The sequence below is a fragment of the Pan paniscus genome, chromosome 9 (genome assembly GCF_029289425.2).
Source record: "Pan paniscus chromosome 9, NHGRI_mPanPan1-v2.0_pri, whole genome shotgun sequence".
Lineage (NCBI taxonomy): Eukaryota > Metazoa > Chordata > Mammalia > Primates > Hominidae > Pan > Pan paniscus.
In genome coordinates, this window is record NC_073258.2 from 24916774 (window position 1) to 24936381 (window position 19608).

Here is a 19608-nt window from a genome sequence, read left to right on the forward strand (position 1 = left end):
GTGATAGTAGGATGAAATTGAGTGGGGTCACCAAGTCTTAGGTGATAGGAAGGTCTCTTTAATTACTGACTTTTCAGGCTGGAGGCAGTGGCTTATGCCTGTAATCCCAGCACTTTGTGGGGCTGAGGCCAGGCGGGTGGATCACCTGGGGTCAGGAGTTCCAGACCAGCCTGGCCAATATGGCAAAACTCTGTCTCTACTAAACAAACAAACAAAAAAATTAGCTGGGCATGGCAGTGCACACCTGTGATCCTAGCTAATCGGGAGGTTAAGGCAGGAGAATAGCTTGAACCCGGGAGGTGAAGGTTACAGTGAGCTGAGATCGGGCCACTGTACTCCTGCCTGGGTGACACAGCAAGACTCCATCTCAAAAAAAAAAAAAAAAGGAAAATGGAAAAAAAAGGAAAAGAAACCAACTTTTCAGTTGAAAGTTCAAAGCTGAGTGTTCAGAGGAGCCTTCAAGGCTACAGGAATCCTTAATTGTTTTGCAGGTATCTGAGTTGAAAGAACCAGGCCTATTTAAGGAGGTGGAAAAAATCCAAAAAAGCTTTGATTCAGAATGGGGATGACAGTGTATGGCAAGAATTATGCAGATTAACCTTTCTTCATACCTTTCTACTTATCTGTTTAAATCTTGATTTTAAATTCTTCCTTGAGCATAGTAACGTATAAACTCCTACATATTTCAGATTAGTCTATTTTCATTAAATAAAATGTCTATGAAGTTTCCCCCTCTAAAGAAGGAAAAGCCTAGCATTTCAACCTATATTCTTGAGGCAGGGTGGGGAGGGATACAGAAACTTAATTATAATGCAAAGCAGATTTTATATATTTTGAAAATTTTAAGAATTTTGCTATGAGAGACTAGATATAAACTGACAGGAGAGTTCTGGGAAGACCACAGAGGACTGATACTTGATTTAGGCCTCAAAGTGTTTGAACAATCATGGGACAGAAGAAAATCCAAGTGAGAGACATAATATAAGGTAAAATATATGAGAACACAAATGTGTGTACTGTGTGCCATGAATACCAGGAACAATCTCCCTCCTCTTGGTTTTGATCCCCAAATTCCTGGGATACAGTAAATTGGGAAAGAAAAAGGCCAAATTTCAGCAGATTTTATTTTTATTTATTTATTTTGATTTTTTTCTCTTCTTTGGTGAAGTTTTCAAATATTGTAGCTCATAAAACTTTCTTGTCGTCTTTTCATTGCTTTAACAGAATTTTTTTTTTTTTATTTCAATAGCTTTAAGGGTACAAGTGGATTTTGGTTACTTGGATGAATTTCAGTGTGGTGAAGCCCGAGATTTTAGTTCACCCTTTAACTGAGTAGTGTACGTTGTACCCAGCATGTAGATTTTTATCCCTCACCCCATCCCACCTCCCCTGCTTCCAAGTTTCCAGTGTCCATTATACCACTGTCTGCCTTTGCATACCCATAGCTTAGCTCCCACTTCCAAGTGAGAACATGCAGTGTTAGGTTTTCCATTCCTGAGTTACTTCACTTAGAATAATGGCCTCCAGTTCCACCCAAGTGGCTGCAAAATATATTATTTCATTCTTTTTATGGCTGAGTAGTATTCCATGGTATGTGTGTGTGTGTGTGTGTGTGTGTGTGTGTGTGTGTATGTATGCGTGTGTGTATATATATATATAACTTTTTTATCCACTTTTCAATTGATGGGCCCTTATGTTGGTTCCGTATCTTTGCAATTGTGAATTATGCTGTGATAAACATATACATGCAAGTGTCTTTCTGATATAATGACTTCTTTCCTTTGGGGTAGATACTCAGTAGTGGGATTGCTGGATCAAATGTAGCTCTACATTTAGTTCTTTGAGACGTCTCCATACTGTTTTCCATAGAGGTTATACTGGTTTGCATTCCCACCAACAGTGTATAAGCATTGCCTTTTCACCACATCCATGCCAGCATCTATTGTTTTTTGACTTTTTAATAGTGACCATTCTGGCCGGGGTAAGGTAGTATCCTTTTCCATAGAGGTTGTACTGGTTTGGATTCCCACCAACAGTGTATAAGCATTCCCTTTTCACTACATCCATGCCAACATCTATTGTTGTTCGACTTTTTAATAATGACCATTCTGGCTGGGGTAAGGTGGTATCCCATTGTGGTTTTAATTTGCATTTCCCTGATAATTAGTGATGTTGAGTATTTTTTCGTACATTTGTTGGCCATTTCTGTATCTTCTCTTGAGAAATGTGTATTCATGTCATTTGCTCACTTCTTAATGGGATTATTTGTTTTTTTTTCTTGCTGGTTTCTGTGAGTTCCTTATAGATTCTAGATATTTGTCCTTTATCTGATGTATATTTTGCAAATATTTTCTCCCATTCTGTGAGTTGTCTGTTTGCTCTGATGAATATTTCATTTGCTATGCAGAAGCTTTTTAGTTTAATTAAGTCTCACTTATTTATTTTTGTTTTTGTTGCATTTGCTTTTGGGGTCTTAGTCATGAATCTTTGCCTCGGTCAATGTCCAGAAGAGTTTTTCCTAAGTTTTCATCTAGAATTTTTATGGTTTCAGGTCTTAAATTTATGTCTTTAATACATCTTGAGTTGATTTTTCTTAAATGATGAGAGATAGGGATCCAGTTTCATTCTTCTACATAGGGCTATCCAGTTTTCCTCACACCATTTTTTTTTTATTATACTGTAAGCTCTAGGGTACATGTGCACAACGTGCAGGTTTGTTACATATGTATACATGTGCCATGTTGGTGTGCTGCACCCATTAACTCATCATTTACATTAGGTATATCTCCTAATGCTTTCCCTTGACCCTTCCCCCACCCCACAACAGGCCCTGGTGTGTGATGTTCCCCTTCCTGTGTCCAAGTGTTCTCATTGTTCAGTTCCCACCTATGAGTGAGAACATGCGATGTTTGGTTTTTTGTTCTTGCGCTAGTTTGCTGAGAATGATGGTTTCCAGCTTTATCCGTGTCCCTACAAATACCATTCAGGACATAGGCATGGGCAAGAACTTCATGTCTAAAACACCAAAAACAATGGCAACAAAAGCCAAAATTGACAAATGGGATCTACTTAAACTAAGGAGATTCTGCACAGCAAAAGAAACTACCATCCAGAGTGAACAGGCAACCTGTAGAAGGGGAGAAAATTTTTGCAGTCTACTCATCTGACAAAGGGCTAATATCCAGAATCTACAAAGAACTCCCCACACCATTAAATAAGGTGTCCTTTTCCCAATTTATGTTTTTTTATGCTTTGTCAAAGATCAGTTGATTGTAAGTTTTTGGCTTTATTTCTGAGTTCTCTGTTCTCTTCCATTGGTCTATATATCTACTTTTATACCAGTGTCATGCTGCTTTGCTTACTATAACCTTGTAGAATTTGATATTGAGTAATGTGATGCCTCTAGATTTGTTCTTTTTGCTTAGGATTGCTTTGGCTGTTTTTTGGTTCTATATGAATTTTATGATTGCTTGTTCTAATTCTGTGAAAGATAATGTTAGTATTTTAATAGGAATTGCATTGAATCTGTGTATTGCTTTGGGCAGTATGGTCATTATCATAATATTGATTCTTCCACGCCATGAGCATGAGGTGTATTTCCATTTGTTTGTGTCATCTATGATATCTTTCAGCAGTGTTTTGTAGTTCTCCTTGTAGAGATCTTTCCTCTTCTTTGTTAAGTAAATTCCTAGGTGATTTATTTTTCTGCAGCTACTGTAAAAGGGATTGAGTTCTTGATTTTATTCTCAGCTTGGACACTATTGGTGTAAAGCAGTGTACATTGTGTTTGTAACCTGAGACTTTACTAAATTCATTTATCAAATCTAGGAGTCTTTTGGAGAAGTCTTTGGGGTTTCCTAGGTATATTATCACATCATCCGCAAACAGAGATAGTTTGACTCCTTTTTTTCCAATTTGGGTACCCTTTATTTATTATTTCTCTTGCTTGAGTGCTCTGGCTAGGACTTCTGATGCTGTGTTGAATAGAAGTGATGAAAGTGGACATCTTTGTCTCGTTCCAATTCTTAGGGGGAATGCTTCAACATGAATGTTGGCTGTGGGTTTGTTATATATGGCTTTTATTATTTTGAGGTATGTTTCCTCTGTGCTTAGTTTGTTGAGGTTTATGTCATAAAGGGATGCTGGATTTTATTGATTGCTTTATCTGCATCTATTGAGATAATCATATGGCTATTGCTTTAATTCTGTTTGTGTGATGAACCACATTTTTTGACTTGCATATGTTGAGCCATTGATTCATCCCTGGGATGAATACCACTTGATCATGATGAATTATCTTTTTGATGTGCTGTTGGATTCAGTTTGCTAGTATTTCGTTGAATATTTTTTTATCTATGTTCATCAGAGATATTGGTCTGTAATTTTCCTTTTTGTTATGTCTTTTCCTGGCTTTGGTTTCAGGGTGATACTGTCTTCATATGATATAGGGAGGATTCCCTCTTTCTCAATCTTTTGCAATAGTTTCAGTAGGATTGTTACCAGTTCTCTGAATGTCTCGTAAAATTTGGCTGTGAATCTATCTGGCCCTGGACTTTTTTTTTTTTTTTTTTTGACACATTTTGTATTACTGATTCAATCTCACTGCTTATGATTGGCTTATTCAGGATTTTTATGTCTTCATGATTCAATCTAGGAGGGTTGTGTGTTTCCAGAAATGTATTCATTTTCTCCAGATTTTCTAGTTTGTTTGCAAAGAGGTGTTCTTGGTAGTCTTGAAGGATATTTTTTATTTCTTTGGGGTTGGTTGTAACATCTCCATTTTCATTTTTAATTTAGCTTATTTGGATCTTCTCTCTTCTTTTCTTGGTTAAACTAGCTAATAGTCAGACAGTGACATATTCCCTTAGCATTTGCTTGTCTGAGAAACAGTTTATTTTTCCTTCATTTATGAAACTTAGCTTTACTGGATACAAAATTGTTGGCTGATAGTTATTCTGTTTAAGGAGGCTAAAATAGGACCATAGCCCTTTCTGGCTTATAAGGCTTCTGCTGAGAAGTCTGCTGTTAGTCTAAAAGGTTTTACCTTGTAGGTTACCTGATGCTTTTTTCACACTGCTCTTGGAATTCTTTTCTTCACATTGATTTTAGATAGCCTGATGACTTTAGCTCTTGGTGTTGGCCTTTTTGCAATGCATTTCCCAGGAGTTGTTTGAGGTTTTTGTATTTGAATATCTAAATTGCTGGCAAAGCCAGGGAAGTTTTCCTTAATTATTCCCTCAAATAAATAAGTTTTCAAAACTTTTTGCTTTTTCTTCCCACTCAGGAGCATCAATAATTCTTAGGTTGGCCCCTTTACATAATCCCATGTTTCTTAGAGATTTTATTCATTTCTTTTCATTTTTTTTTTATTTTTGTGTGATTGGGTTAATTCAAAAACCTTGTTTTCAAGTTCTGGAATTCTTTATTCCACATGGTCTAGTCTAATGTTAAAACTTTTCTCTGCATTTCATAATTCCCTAAATGTGTCTTTTGTTTCCAGAGTTCTGATTTTTTTTTCTTTAAAATATCAATTTGTTTAGGAAATCTTTCATTCATAACCTGATTTTCTTTTAAATTTTATTGTGTTGTTTTTCACCTTTTTCTTGTATTTCCTTGAGGAACTTAATAATCAACCTCTTGAACTCTTTATCTGGTATTTTAAAGATTTCATCTTAGTTTGGATCCATCGCTGGAGAGTCAGTGGAATCTTTGTGGTGTTATAGAATCATGTTTTTACATATTGCTAGAGTTATTTTTCTGATTTCTTCTCATTTGGGTAGACCATTTCTTCTAATTACTTCTTGAATTTATTTTTTATTCAAATGTGGTTTTTCAATTTCTGTTTTTCCCTCTTGAGGATATGACTGTAATGTTTATAGTTTATTTTAGCCTATTTCAGCTCTTGGTGTTTTCAGTGATGAAGAATCTGTATGAAAAATCTGTATGAACTCCTTGGTGTGATGGCCTCAGATGCTGGTTATAGTAGCAATGTGCTCAGTGTGTGAGCAGGTTTACTGTCTCCTATGGGGCCAGAATGACAAAGATGTCACGAAGCTTATTTTGTTCCCCAGTGGTGTACATTAATTCATTAATTTATTTATTTATTTTCCCAGTATTTTATTCACTGGGTTGAACAGTTCAGGCTTCAGGCCAGTAGGAGGTGTTCATGGGTAAAAACAGGCTGCAGCTAAAGCAGGTGTGGAATGCAATATCCAGTGATGGCAGAGGTCCTAACCTTGACAGAGGCAGCTGGAGAAGCTTTCAGTGAAATGCACTAAGGTCTTTTCAGGGTGAAGGGAGGAGCCACTGTAGTTCCCCAACCAGGCCAGCAGGAAAGTGATCCAACTCCCAGTCACACTCCTGACCCAGTGTTCTAGCTATTCAGATGAGACAGGCATCCCTTTTCTTCTGTAGGAATGGTGATGTTACATGTAGAAAAGGACTATGACTCTATCCCTCATGTAAGTCTGCACCTGGAGGGCACTCCTCCTGTGGGGATGCAGTCACCCGAAAGTGTTCCAGGAAGCCTCTCTACATGTGTACCCATGCCAAGCTCTTGTGGGAGAAGCCACAGCTATGTTTGCAGTGATGGGCAAGAGGAAGTGTATTAGTCTGTTTTCAAACTGCTGAGGAAGACATACTCAAGACTGGGCAATTTATAAAGAAAAGAGGTTTAGTTGATTCACAGTTCCACGTGGCTGGGGAGGCCTCACATTCATGGCGGAAGATGAAGGAAGAGCAAAGGGATGTCTTACACAGTGGCCAGCAAAGAGAGAATGAGAGCCAAGTGAAAGGGGTTTCCCCTTATAAAACCATCAGATCTTGTGATACTTAGTCACTACCATGAGAACATGATGGGGGAAACTGCTCCCATGATTCAGTTATCTCCCACTGGGTTCCTCCCACAACATGTGGGAATTATGGGAGCTACAATTCAAGATAAGATTTGGGTGGGGACACAACCAAACCATATCAGGAAGAAAAAGTCTTCTTCTCCAGGATCCTTCATGAGCACCAGGGCTAGCTGACAGTTGGAGTAGAGGCACAAACTTTCTCCACTGAGCCCCACACTGCACCTGTGCCTTTGCTGAAATAAACTCCCCACAAATAGACAGTTTTGGGACTCAAGGCCTGCAGTCTGGATTCTTTGGTCTCACAGGGTGCTCCCTTGATGTGGTATATTCCCACTTCCCCTAGGAGGAGGGATCCCTGAGGGCCAAACTACTGTGAATCCTGCTGCTGCTCTTCTGATTCTAGCCACCCAGTGGGGCTGCCATTCTCCAGGATGGTGCTGGGGAATGTCTGGAAGGGATCCAGTGATAGGACCTGTTCTCTAATCTCCCAGTAGTGGGTACCAGCAGAAGTTCTGATGGGGGTGGCAGGGGAGTGATGTAGACTCTGTGAGATTTTCTTGGTTATAAATAGCCTTAATGTGTTGCTATTCTCAAATGCCAGCTGTAGTAGTAATATGCTGGTCACGTGAATAGACTCAAGACCTCCTGGTTAGCCAGAGTGATGCCCACAATGGTGCTAACTGAGGTCATCCAAAAGTTTTCTCCTTCAGGGGAGCTATGTTTTTGTGCCAACAGATGCTGTAATGGACTGTGTCAGTTGGCCTCCAGCCAGGAGGCGGTGCTTGCAAAAGAATGTCAGCTGCAGTGATAGTGATGGGATTTGTGCTCCTCTTATGTTACCCAGGGTAGGTACTCTGGTGTCTCAGGCAATGGGCAGGGTCATAGGACTTCCCAAAGTCCCTGCCCTTTGTGTTAAGATACTAGGGTAGATGGAGGTGCAAAGCCAGGTGGTGGCTGGATCAATCAAGTCCCACACTATGGCCTCCCACATGCCAGCATAAGCAGCAGCTGTATTGGAGATCAAAGGGCAGTTCTGTGGCTTCTGAGGGAACATTCCAGGGAGGAGCACAGCTGCCTTTGTTGTGCAGAAGAATCCATATGGTGAGCAGGGGGTAGTACATAGCAGTAGGCCTCACCTGGCCCCTACACACTTGTTAAGGCACATCTCACACCTGCAGTGTTCCACTTGCAGCAGCTAAGTGGGTTCCAGATAGCCTGTGCTCAGCGCTCAAAACTGCCCCAGGCCATAAGCCTTCCCTACCAAGACAGGAACGGTGGCTTTCAGGCCACACCCCTCCCTGTCGGCCTGCAGACCTGGAGTGCCCAGGTCCTGCACCTGTGGCTTATAGTACTTCCCACTTGTCTCAGTTCTCACCAAAGTGGTTCATCCCTGTTCAAGATTATATTGTGAATCTCCACTGGGAGCTTCTTTCAACCTGTGACTGCTGCCTAAGTTAACTGGCTGACTTCTGTGAGGTCCCCTGTGAGGTAGGATTTGGAATGGCTTTCCTCTTTCCCCGGTGGAGTCTGGGAGTGCATGCAAAGCATGTGCTGATGCTGCTCCTTCTCATATACTCTTTACCACTCCCTAAATCAGCTCCAGTGCTAGATAGGGTTAAGACCTTCCTCCATGGCCTGGGGCAGGTTCCCCAATGGAAGTATATATCATGGAGGCAGTCTCTCACCACTCACACTCTGGGGACTCACAGTTTTCTGCCTGGCTTATGGATATACCATGGAGGCAATCTGTCCCCACTCACACTCTGGGGACTCAGTTTTCCACCTGGCTTAGGGTGTAGGTTGCTGCCCACTGCTTCTTTCAAAGGGTCTATGTTTTTGTTTGTTTGTTTTTTGTTTTTTTCAATTTTCCTGTTAAATTCCTGTGTTGCTTCTTGGAGAAAAGTTCACAGCATGAATCTCTACACAGTATTTTGTCTTTCTAAGTGGGAGAGACATGCTAACAATGCCTCCAATCCACCATTCTGCAAAAACAGGAGGTTGTATTAAATTAAGATGTCATTCAAACCATGGGAGTTAGGCAACACAAACAACTAAGGATCAGGAAAAGACGCTTTCACAAACAACCTACCTCAGGGGCCCTGGTAAGGATTAAATGGGGTAACAAATATAAAATGCCACAAATATAAAATTGTGGCTGTCTTTTAATATGAATTCTACCACTTACCTCCCACATTGCATAACAGCCATGCAATTTGGGATACTGATCACAGCTCAGCTCAACTGGTGGATTTGATCATTTTGAGCCAATCATGTTAATTCAATCCCCTTCTAATTCAGTAATTAATTTAGGAACCCAGCCTTAAGCATATCAATGTATAACATTCTCTAATGACAGAAATTTGTTCAGAAATATCCATATGAATTAATTTTAATCAATTAGGCCTAGAGGATCTAGTGAAAACTTTTATTACTTTCTTACTTCAGTGTCAATAGATGAACATTAATTAATTTTAAGTTAGCCATAAGAGAACGTTAGAGTGTACAGGCTTAATATCAAACATACTACTTTCTCTCTTCCTCTTTATATAAAGATATAGGTATATATATGTCTAGTAAGTATATACAAATATATAACATTATTTTAAATAAAAATTTATATTACCTATTTATACTAATAATATAAATAATAATTGTTACTATTAATGCTATTTATATCAATAATACATTTAACTATAATATAAATATTTGTATTATTATATATTATATATTCTGGTTATCTATTATAATTGATATAATATTATTATATTAATATTATATTAATAAGTAATATTATATTACATTATATTAATATAATATTACTTATATTAATATTATATCAATATATTACTTATGTTAATATCATATTAATATTATATTACTTATGTTAATATATTAATATAATATTACTTATTATGTTAATATACTAATATAATATTAATGATATTAATAGTATACTTAATGTAATATTAATTATATTAATAGTATACTTAATATAATACTAATTATATTATTTAATATAAATATTTATATATTATTGATATAATATAAATATAAATATATCAATATTATTGATATAATTAATATAATTATAATTATAATATAAATTATAATTATAATTTATATTATAATTTATTATAATATTATATTTAATATATAATATTATATTTAATATAAATATTTATATATTATTGATATAATATAAATATAAATATTTATATTATATCAATAATATTAATATAATATAAATATATAATCATGTATTTATAGTAATAATAATTATATTATATATATTTAAATGTAAATTAATTTATATTTATTTATATATTATTCATATATGTAAACTATATATTTATGTATAAATTGTATATATTTTATATATATTTGAAGCCCAAAGCTGCCACAGATATCTCCTTTCCCAAACCAAGAAAATCTCAGAATCACAAATAAAAATTGGATTAAGACAGACCTTAAACAAAACCTGTTTGGAATTATGTAACCTTACATATATTCCCACTTTTTCTTTTTCCAGTTTCAGCTTTACTTTCTGTTGCTTTCATCTAAATGCACCCAACTAATATAAGCCCTTTGGAATACTATGTGGTGCAAATACTCAATGAACATTGGCTATTGTTATTAATATTATATAAGCCTCCAAAGTATACATCTTCCCATGTCTTCTCCCTATTCCACCACTTCCAAATATAAAAGGGCAACTACTAACATCTTTATGGGCTGTGGTGGAGGAAATGTTATAAAAGACACAACTTGCTGCTGCAACATGTACTCTTGGTCCTGAGAGGTTCCTAATAAAATCTTGTCCAATGGAATATTAAGACTTGAAAACTTAAGTTGATTTCATTCTCTGCATTGGATCTAAGTTCTGTTGTTATTGTTACAATTTTTTTTTTTTTTTGAGACAGACTCTCACTGTGTTGCCCAGGCTGGAGTGCAGTGGCGTGATCTCGGCTCACTGCAGCCTTTGTCTCCCAGGTTCAAGCGATTCTCCTGCCTCAGCCTCCGAAGTAGCTAGGATTACAGGCACTTGGCACCACACCCAGCTAATTTTTGTATTTTTAGTGGAGACAGGGTTTTACCATGTTGGCCAGGTTGGTCTGGAACTCCTGACCTCAAATGATCCTCCTGCCTCAGCCTCTCAAAGTGCTGGGATTACAGGCATGAGCCACCGCACCCGGCTTGCTATTATTTTAAGATATGCAAGAAATTATAGGACACTATGCAACTGATGGACCAATGAAAACAAGTTATTCTGATGTTTTATTTTTACTCTGAACAATATTATATTCAAGGACATGCACACCAATTACAGCTCTCTGCTTGATGAAATAATATTTCTTTATATGAACAAGTAGAATTGGACTCCACATCTTCAGACAAGGCAGTCATAGAGGGTTTTTTCCTCATCCAGAAATCTACTTTTTGGGAAATTTTTTGATCTATTGGCAATCACTCTGAGGGCAAATATTATGGGTAGTGATTATACTGATCCCAACTCCACTCCACTACCTCAGTCAAGTCAGGGATAAGGGTAGGTCTTTTTATATACTTTAGTGGCAACTATAAAGAGCAAGCTGGAACAATTGTTTTATAGAGATCTCTAGTAGAAACTTTGCAAACATGTTTGCCATGTTTGTGGTATTGCAAACTATCTTTCTGGAAAAAAGGGTTCCATATTGCTATAGTTTGAATATCCTCTCCAAAACTCATGTGAAATTTAATTGCCAATATAATAGTATTGGAAGGGAAGGCTGTTAACAGGTGATTAAGTCACACAGGCTTTGTCCTCATATGATATTGAGTAAATGGTTAGTTAGCCCAGGAGTAGGTTTCAGATAAAAATAAGCATAGATTGATTTCCTCTCTCTCTTGCCGTCTTTCACCATGTGTTGCCTTCTGCCATGTTTTGAAGCAGCGAGAAGGTCCTCACCTCGGACTCCCCAGCCTCCATGAGCCAAATAAATATCCTTTCTTTCTAAATTACCAGTCTGTAGTATTCTGTTATAGCAGCAGAAAATGGACTGAAACATAGATCTTAGTGGTATTTACTTGTAAAATCACGATTTCTTCATTTCATTGGTTGCCCTTACAAAAGGGGAAAATCATCAAATGAATTGTAATGGATAGAAGACTTTATGCGTGTAAAATCTGATGATTAGGTTTTCAGTCTTGCATCCTATGATATTATAACTGTTCCCTGATCAAACTATAAACGCCATACTAAATCTTAAAAAATATTAAATTTATATTTTAATGGGGAAAACACACTAGGTTTACCTTTCCTACCATTAGAATTATTTTCAGTAGGCCATAATAGACTGTAACTAGATAAAATTTTTTCTGGGTCCTGAGCATTCTACTTAGTGTACAGCAGAAAGGGTTACAAGTGTATGCCTGAGATATCGATCTCCTTTGCCTTTGGGGCATATGAATGAGGTCTGGGAAGTGACTGTCATTACTGAGATGGAAAGAGGTCTGATAATCCATCCTGTGGTCTTCTTTAGATATTCATTACCACCTGGACATCTATACACCAGCTAGAATGGGCATACATTGTAATCCATCATAGACAAAGGGCCCATGAAGTTAGTGGAAGAATTTCGGATGTCCAAGAAGGACATGACAGAACCTAATGAATTCAGAGGAACGTAGTGGAGGAGGAATTAAAAGATAGAGTTTCCTTGCGGGCACAGATCTAAATGTTGCCCACAAATCTGTTTTCACAAATTTGAGGTATGTCTTTTTAGTTGCAGTGGATGTGGCTTTAAGTGGCCTTAAAGTCAGCAGCAGAAAGACCGTAACATGTAATAATAGATGTAACAATGTATGTATATTCTACAAATTAGAGCTTCATCAACACTTTGAAATTTGTGATATGGAAAATGTTGTTTGAATTTAAAATTTATTTGCATCATCATAGTAATGTTTAACATTTTATTGCCTTAAGGATAGAAAAGAGCTTTTATTTAAATATAATTTCATTTCTTATAAACTTTGAATGGCTTTATTGACATTCACAAAGTAATTTTACCTATTTTATCAACAACATTTCTCCATGAGAGTCAATGGAGATTCTCAAGAATATAAAGAGAACTTATTTAAAAGTCTTGATCAGGAATTGCAACTGACCATTTCAAACATAAAAGCCAATGTGAAAAAATTACATTCATGAAGCAAGCTAAATTTCTCTCTTAAAAAATGAGAATTTTAAATGTTAGGAATTTTTATATAAATTGAATGTTTAATCACCTGTATTCATATTATCATACAAAGCAAGTGCAAAAGAAATTTTTTCACCACGTATGTATATATGCCTTTTAAATGCTCTTTGGTTGACTGCCTATGCTTTGGTCTGAAAAAGTTTGTGAATTACTGCTCTAACACAGGCATTCTAACACTATTAGCTAAGAAAAGGGGGCAAAAGAAAGGGCATTGTGATTCAAATTAGTGTGTCCTAAATTTGTGTAAATAGGACTGGGAGAGAGTAAGTTAGTTAGTTAATCTCCATTTGTTTTTCCCTCTTAACTTCATCTATTTCTTCCATTTTTCCCCCTCCTCTGCGCAGAGGAGTGAACTGAGCTTTACTGACTGAGGCCTTGTTCCCTTGCACTCCGGCTTTTTTTTTAATTGACCAAGGGGAGGCATTAGCAAACAGTCGGAAGGACTGGAGGAGGGAGGTTAAGGATTTTTATTCCCCTGGTCTCTGCTAAGGTTCCAGGATTCTGGTTCTTTCTTTCTATATATATCTCTATATATCTATATATATATCTCTTTATATCTTTATATATATATCTTTATATATATTTATATATATTTTTATATATTTATATATATTTATATATATATTTATATATATGTACGTCTTTATATATTTTATTATACTTTAAGTTCTAGGTTACATGTGCACAATGTGCAGGTTTGTTACATACATATACATGTGCCATGTTGGTGTGCTGCACCCATTAACTTGTCATTTACATTAGGTACATCTCCTAATGCTATCCCTCCCCCCGACACACCCCACGACAGGCCCTTCTAGAAGTCCTGTAAGATATCCCCCAGATTGAGGTAACACATATTATTCCTTGCAACTGTAGGGGCCTCCTGATGTTGCTAATTCCTAGCTGCTGTAACACACCTTTTTGATTCCCTTAACCCTACCCATACTTCTGTAAATATTAGGCTATTAAATTGTCTTCCAAATCCCTGCTGAATGTGCTTTTGATTCCTGCCAGGAGTTTGACTGACACAGTTGCCTGAACTATCAGCCATTCTTATAATTAATATAAGTTAGTGAGTCATAATATTATCAATCAGTGTGTTTTCAGAAAATGATGAGCAGTCTAATACAGTGATTCCCAAATACCTGTCATTGCCATATACTGCTGCAGATCTATGACAAAGTCATCATTGTTACAGTAATAAATGAAAAATATATGACAGAACAATATGAAGTGTTTTCATAAAAGTAATTAATTAAATTGAAAGGGAAAAGCATTTCTTACAGTGTGGGAAATGGTGGAAATATTTGTAGATGGACTAAGATTGTGAAGACATTAGAATACCTTGCTAAGGAAGAGAGTGTGTGTTCAATTGAGATTCCAATTTTATTGAGAATTTTGAAGCACAAGAATGATAAGAGTATATCTGTTATAAAGCAATGTAGAGAATTGATTACCACTAGCTGGAACAACTGAATACAGATAGAGGATCACTGGAAAAATATTGCAGTAGTCCTCATGAGCAAAATGATGGCTCTCTACAGCAGTGGCAGAGGAAATATCAGGAAGTCTTGACAGGATGATGTTCAGATTTGAAAATTTTGATGAAGAATCAACAAATTTTAATGGAGAGAAGAATGAGAAAGACTATTCTGCATTTTCTCATTTACGTGATTGGGTGAAGCCTCTTTACCTCTGGAATTGAATTAGTATTAATTTAGACTGATGCCAGTAATTAGGAAAAAGAAAACAAAATTCATAGCAGAACATTGACTCAGTAGAAATTCTTATCAATTTGTTTTTTAATCACAGACTACTGTCATTCCTCACACTCTTTAAGAGCCCCTGGATAAGAAAATTATAGAATGTAATAGATAATTAGTGGATAATAAGGTATGCACAAACTGTCCAGAAGACATCTGGATTATTTTAAATCAGCAATCGATACCAGCTGAAAGCTTATTTTATTTTTTCAGTATCTTGTAATTATGTTAAAAATGACGTATCTGAGAATTTACACGGAATGTAAAGAACAAGATAGTTCTATCCACAAAAAAAAATGATTTTATGTTCTGGCTAAATTATCAGTATGTTTTATAGGTATACGATAATGTGGAACCTTATCTATAAATTATTCTAGACCCATTGCCTGCTCTGTAGTTGGGTTCAAACTCAGGAAGGAAAAGGATGTTAAAACAGCGGCAAGACCAACATCTGCGTAGCATTTTGTTCTCTTACTCTTGAGTTTGAGAGACTTTCACGACTTCTTATTGCTCAGTGCATAGAGTCTAAGGTCCTATGTATGTTCCTATTTTTATATTTTGGCTCCACTTTATCTCTTTGGTTTTGCTTTCTAACTTTTTTTTCTAAATAACTTTATATAATAAAGTTCAAATAAATGAATAATGGGAAAAGTATAAAAAGCCTCCAGCTTTGGGTTGGCTGGTTTTATTAATTCATGAGCTTTAAAGGCAGATAGACTTGGTTCAAAGTCTACCAGACAACATCTTGAATTCATGAGAGATGAGTTATTAAAAACATGGATTAAAATATAAAAAAGGAAGAATTTAAACAAGAAATTATCCTCTTCCTTAAATAATCGTCAGTTCAATGCCCAGAATCTGAGCATTTAATTTGAAACCTCTTGGATTGCTAATATTCAGAAACTACTTAAATACTTGAGTTAGTCCCACTGGAAGGGGCTTCTATGACTTTTACCATTTTTACATGTTTGCCGCTGCTTGGACATCTGTTTTGAAAAAAAAAAAAACGATATAGAAGGGACAACAATGGCAATCATATTAACAGAAATTATTTTGAAACTACCTATTAATACACAGATCACCCACGTATCTTCTGTAGTATGTGTGTATTTGTGTAGTAATAAATGGGAAGAACTTACGAAGCAGATATTTGAACTAAATCAACTAAATTTATTTTTAAGACTTCATTTTTCTTTACAATTGATGATTTTTTTCTAATGTTCAAACCACAAAGAAAACAAAAATACCGACCGGGTTCTGTTTTTACCTTTGAATAAGAAGTTGTATTTCATATAGAAGAGCTCTATAATAATGTCTGGATGCCTTTATTTTTATCCAACAGTTATCAGTATATTGCTATATAAATACCTGCCAGGAAGGACATTTTTTTTTCCTGCTTCAATAACTGTTTAAGTGTCTGTTGTTCCCATTTTCAAATCTCCAAAACTTTTATGTGAATTCTTTTAGCATATTTTTTTCATTATTTCTCAACCTCCTTTTTTTCTGGATGGCTGAAGTTTCCAGACATACAACCCAAAATGTCTTAAGAGAATTAATATAAAAAAGCTAAGAAAATGGAAAGCAAAGAAAAATATGCATGTACATTACCTGCATGTAGATATGTAAACTCATTTTTAATTTCCTTTAAAGGATAATAGATGAATCTAATTTTTCTTATTACTCTTTCACTAAGTAGCAATTATGATGTAAAAGGTATCAGGAAATTTCTTTTTTTTAAATTACTTCCAGACATAATCTGAGTTCTTAGATTGGGTTAGTCTGTTAATATCATTAATGTCAAGGAGCATTTTCCCCAGAGCTCCCTAGCATTCAAAATAAACTGGCTGAAATAAGCCAAATAAGTGATTTTTTTTCATTGCAATATCACAGAGGCATTTTGTTAGAATGTAAAAATTCTTTCCAGTATTGTTTTTATCAGTTAATTACCAGTATAAAGGGAGGCTTTACAGAGAATATTCTATCAGATTTGAGGGAACCACTCTAAGGGAATAGAGAGATATTTGAAGTCAAAACTACTATAGCTTACATTTCTGTTCCCTTTATTCTTTTGAACAGATTAATGCTATAATTTCTGAATTTGCATATATTATTTAAACAGATACGTTGAGTGAAAGCTCCTACTCGTTGATTTTGTTTGTTTTCCATTTTTGAGACAGAGTCTTGCTCTGTCACCCAGGCTGCAGTGCAGTGGCATGATCTCAGCTAACTGCAACCCTCCACCTCTCGGGTTCAAATGATTCTCATGCTTCATCCTCCCAAGTAGCTGGGACTATAGGCATGCACCACCACACCTGGATAAATTTTTGTATTTTCAGTAGAGATGGGGTTTTGCCACGTTGGCCAGGCTACTCTTGAACCACTGGACTCAAAGTGATCTGCCTGCCTAAGCCTCCCGAAGTGCTGGGATTACAGGCATGAGCCACCACTACCGGCCGCCTATTTCTTGTTATCTTAGAATGAAATATGTCTTCACCTTCCCTCTTGTTGACATCACTAGAATTTTCTATCTTATTGATGCTGTACATAGAGGAGGAGAAGTACACAACGGAGCAATATCATTGTTACCAGGATGATGGTTGTACCTGAATCCATTCAAAGACGTTTTGTATTCCATAGCCAATTCTACATATCATAAAATGCCAAGAGTTCTAAATTACTGAGAGAAATGTAGGGTAGAAGACGGAAAGCAGTGATAATAATAAAGACAAGATTAAAAATATGTATATATGGCCGGGTGGGGTGGCTCACTCCTGTAATCCCAGCATTTTGGGAGGCCGAGATGGGCAGATCACGAGGTAAGGAGATTAAGACCATCCTGGTCAACATGGTGAAACCCTGTCTCTACTAAAAATACAAAAATTAGCCAGGCGTGGTATCATGCGCCTGTAGTCCCAGCTACTCAGGAGGCTGAGGCACTAGAATCGCTTGAACCCGGGAGGCAGAGGCTGCAGTGAGCTGAAATCATGCCACTGCACTCCAGCCCGGGTGACAGAGTGACTATCTTAAAAAAAAAAAAAAAAAATATATATATATATATATACACACACACATACATATAAAATATATTTATATCAGGCTAATTTTGTTTCTTTAGTGGGAAATATTGAGAAAATTTTCAGAGAGCTGTTGTTCTAAATAATATTAAAATATTACAAAATTAGGGATCACAGTCAATGATATAATTCCAAATAAATAAAGAATGTCAAATTTTATAGTGAAAATTTTTGTTAGTCAAAATTGTAAATTTTGAATTGTGCCATTATACATTTTTTTCTAGTTCAGATAAAGTTTTCTGACTTGGTGTTCTTTGTTGCAAAAAGCAGTATTTGTTTTCTTTTCTTTTCTTTTTTTTTTTTTTTTTTTTGAGATGGAGTTTTGCTCTTGTTGCCCAGGCTGGAGTGCAATGGCATGATCTCGGCTCACTGCAACCTCCGCCTCCCGAGTTCAAGCCATTCTCCTGCCTCAGCCTCCCGAGTAGCTGGGATTATAGGCGTGCACCACCACGCCCGGCTAATTATGTATTTTTAGTAGACACGGGGTTTCTCCATGTTGGTCAGGCTGGTCTTGAACTCCTGAACTCAGGTAATCCAACTGTCTCGGCCTCCTGAAGTGCTGAGATTACAGGCGTCTTTATTTACTGAGAAAAAACAATTTGGTTTTCCTGTCTTCTGCTCAACCAGGAGAATATCATGTAATATCTGTAATTCTGTATAATGAGAAATTATTAAGGGAAACGCTAAGTTCTCTAGCTCTCTGATGTGATAATTTCAATTAGTTTGTTTACAGATTATAGTTAAAAATAAGGAGGTTAATTTAATTTTAGCAAAATGATGATGTCTTTACAGTGTGCTTTAGGATCAATTTACCTTTTATTGCCTATACTGGCTGCCAAATTTTCCCTTTTTATGCTCTACAATTTAGAGTACACCAAATCTAGCACTTGAGTTCTAGCATTCAAAATATTTTCAACTTTAAATCTATCTATGTGTTTTTGAATTTTGTAATCTCATTTGGTATATAATCAAGGAACATAAACTATGATACCCAGGTGACAGGGAGTTGTAAGAACTTCTGACAGCATTAAAGGAAATATGCAACTGAAACTTCTAAAACAAAAATCTATTTTGAGAGAGGCACGGTATTTTAGAAACAGAGAGCCATATGACATTTGCCTCTGTTAAATTGTATTTTTATGGCATTTCTTTTAAAACTTAATCCAGAAAGCAAAAAACTAGTTCATACACCATCCACGGTAAATGGCTTAGTTAAGTGCTATTGACACACAGCTTGCTTTGTCATTCTTATAAACTTCTCTCCCTCCCTCCCTCCGTCTTCCTTCCTTCTTTCTTTTCTTCTCATTTGCACTTGCTTGCTTTCTTTCTCTTTCTTTCTTTTTCTTTCTTTCCTTCCTTCTTTCTTTTTTTTTCTTTTTTTTAAAATTTATTATTATTATACTTTAAGTTTTACGGTACATGTGCACAATGTGCAGGTTAGTTACATATGTATACATGTGCCATGCTGGTGCGCTGCACCCACTAACTCGTCATCTAGCATTAGGTATATCTCCCAATGCTATCCTTCCCCCCACCCCCCACCCCACAACAGTCCCCAGAGTGTGATGTTCCCCTTCCTGTGTCCATGTGTTCTTATTGTTCAATTCCCACCTATGAGTGAGAATATGTGGTGTTTGGTTTTTTGTTCTTGCGATAGTTTACAGAGAATGATGATTTCCAA

The 19608-nt window shown here is 36.3% G+C and overlaps 1 protein-coding gene across 2 annotated transcripts in view; it reads left to right on the plus strand.

The window, feature by feature from the left end:
• GAS2 (growth arrest specific 2) overlaps positions 1-19608 on the plus strand; it is a 184457-nt gene that overhangs the window by 1808 nt on the left and 163041 nt on the right. Inside the window, exon 1 of one of the 2 annotated variants that reach the window (XM_008955903.5) lies at positions 860-986. The exons of the other annotated variant lie outside the window; for it this stretch is intronic. The gene's annotated coding sequence lies outside the window, so the exon portion shown is untranslated. Of the gene's footprint in view, positions 1-859; positions 987-19608 lie in introns of those variants that run through there. 2 annotated transcript variants of the gene reach the window in all.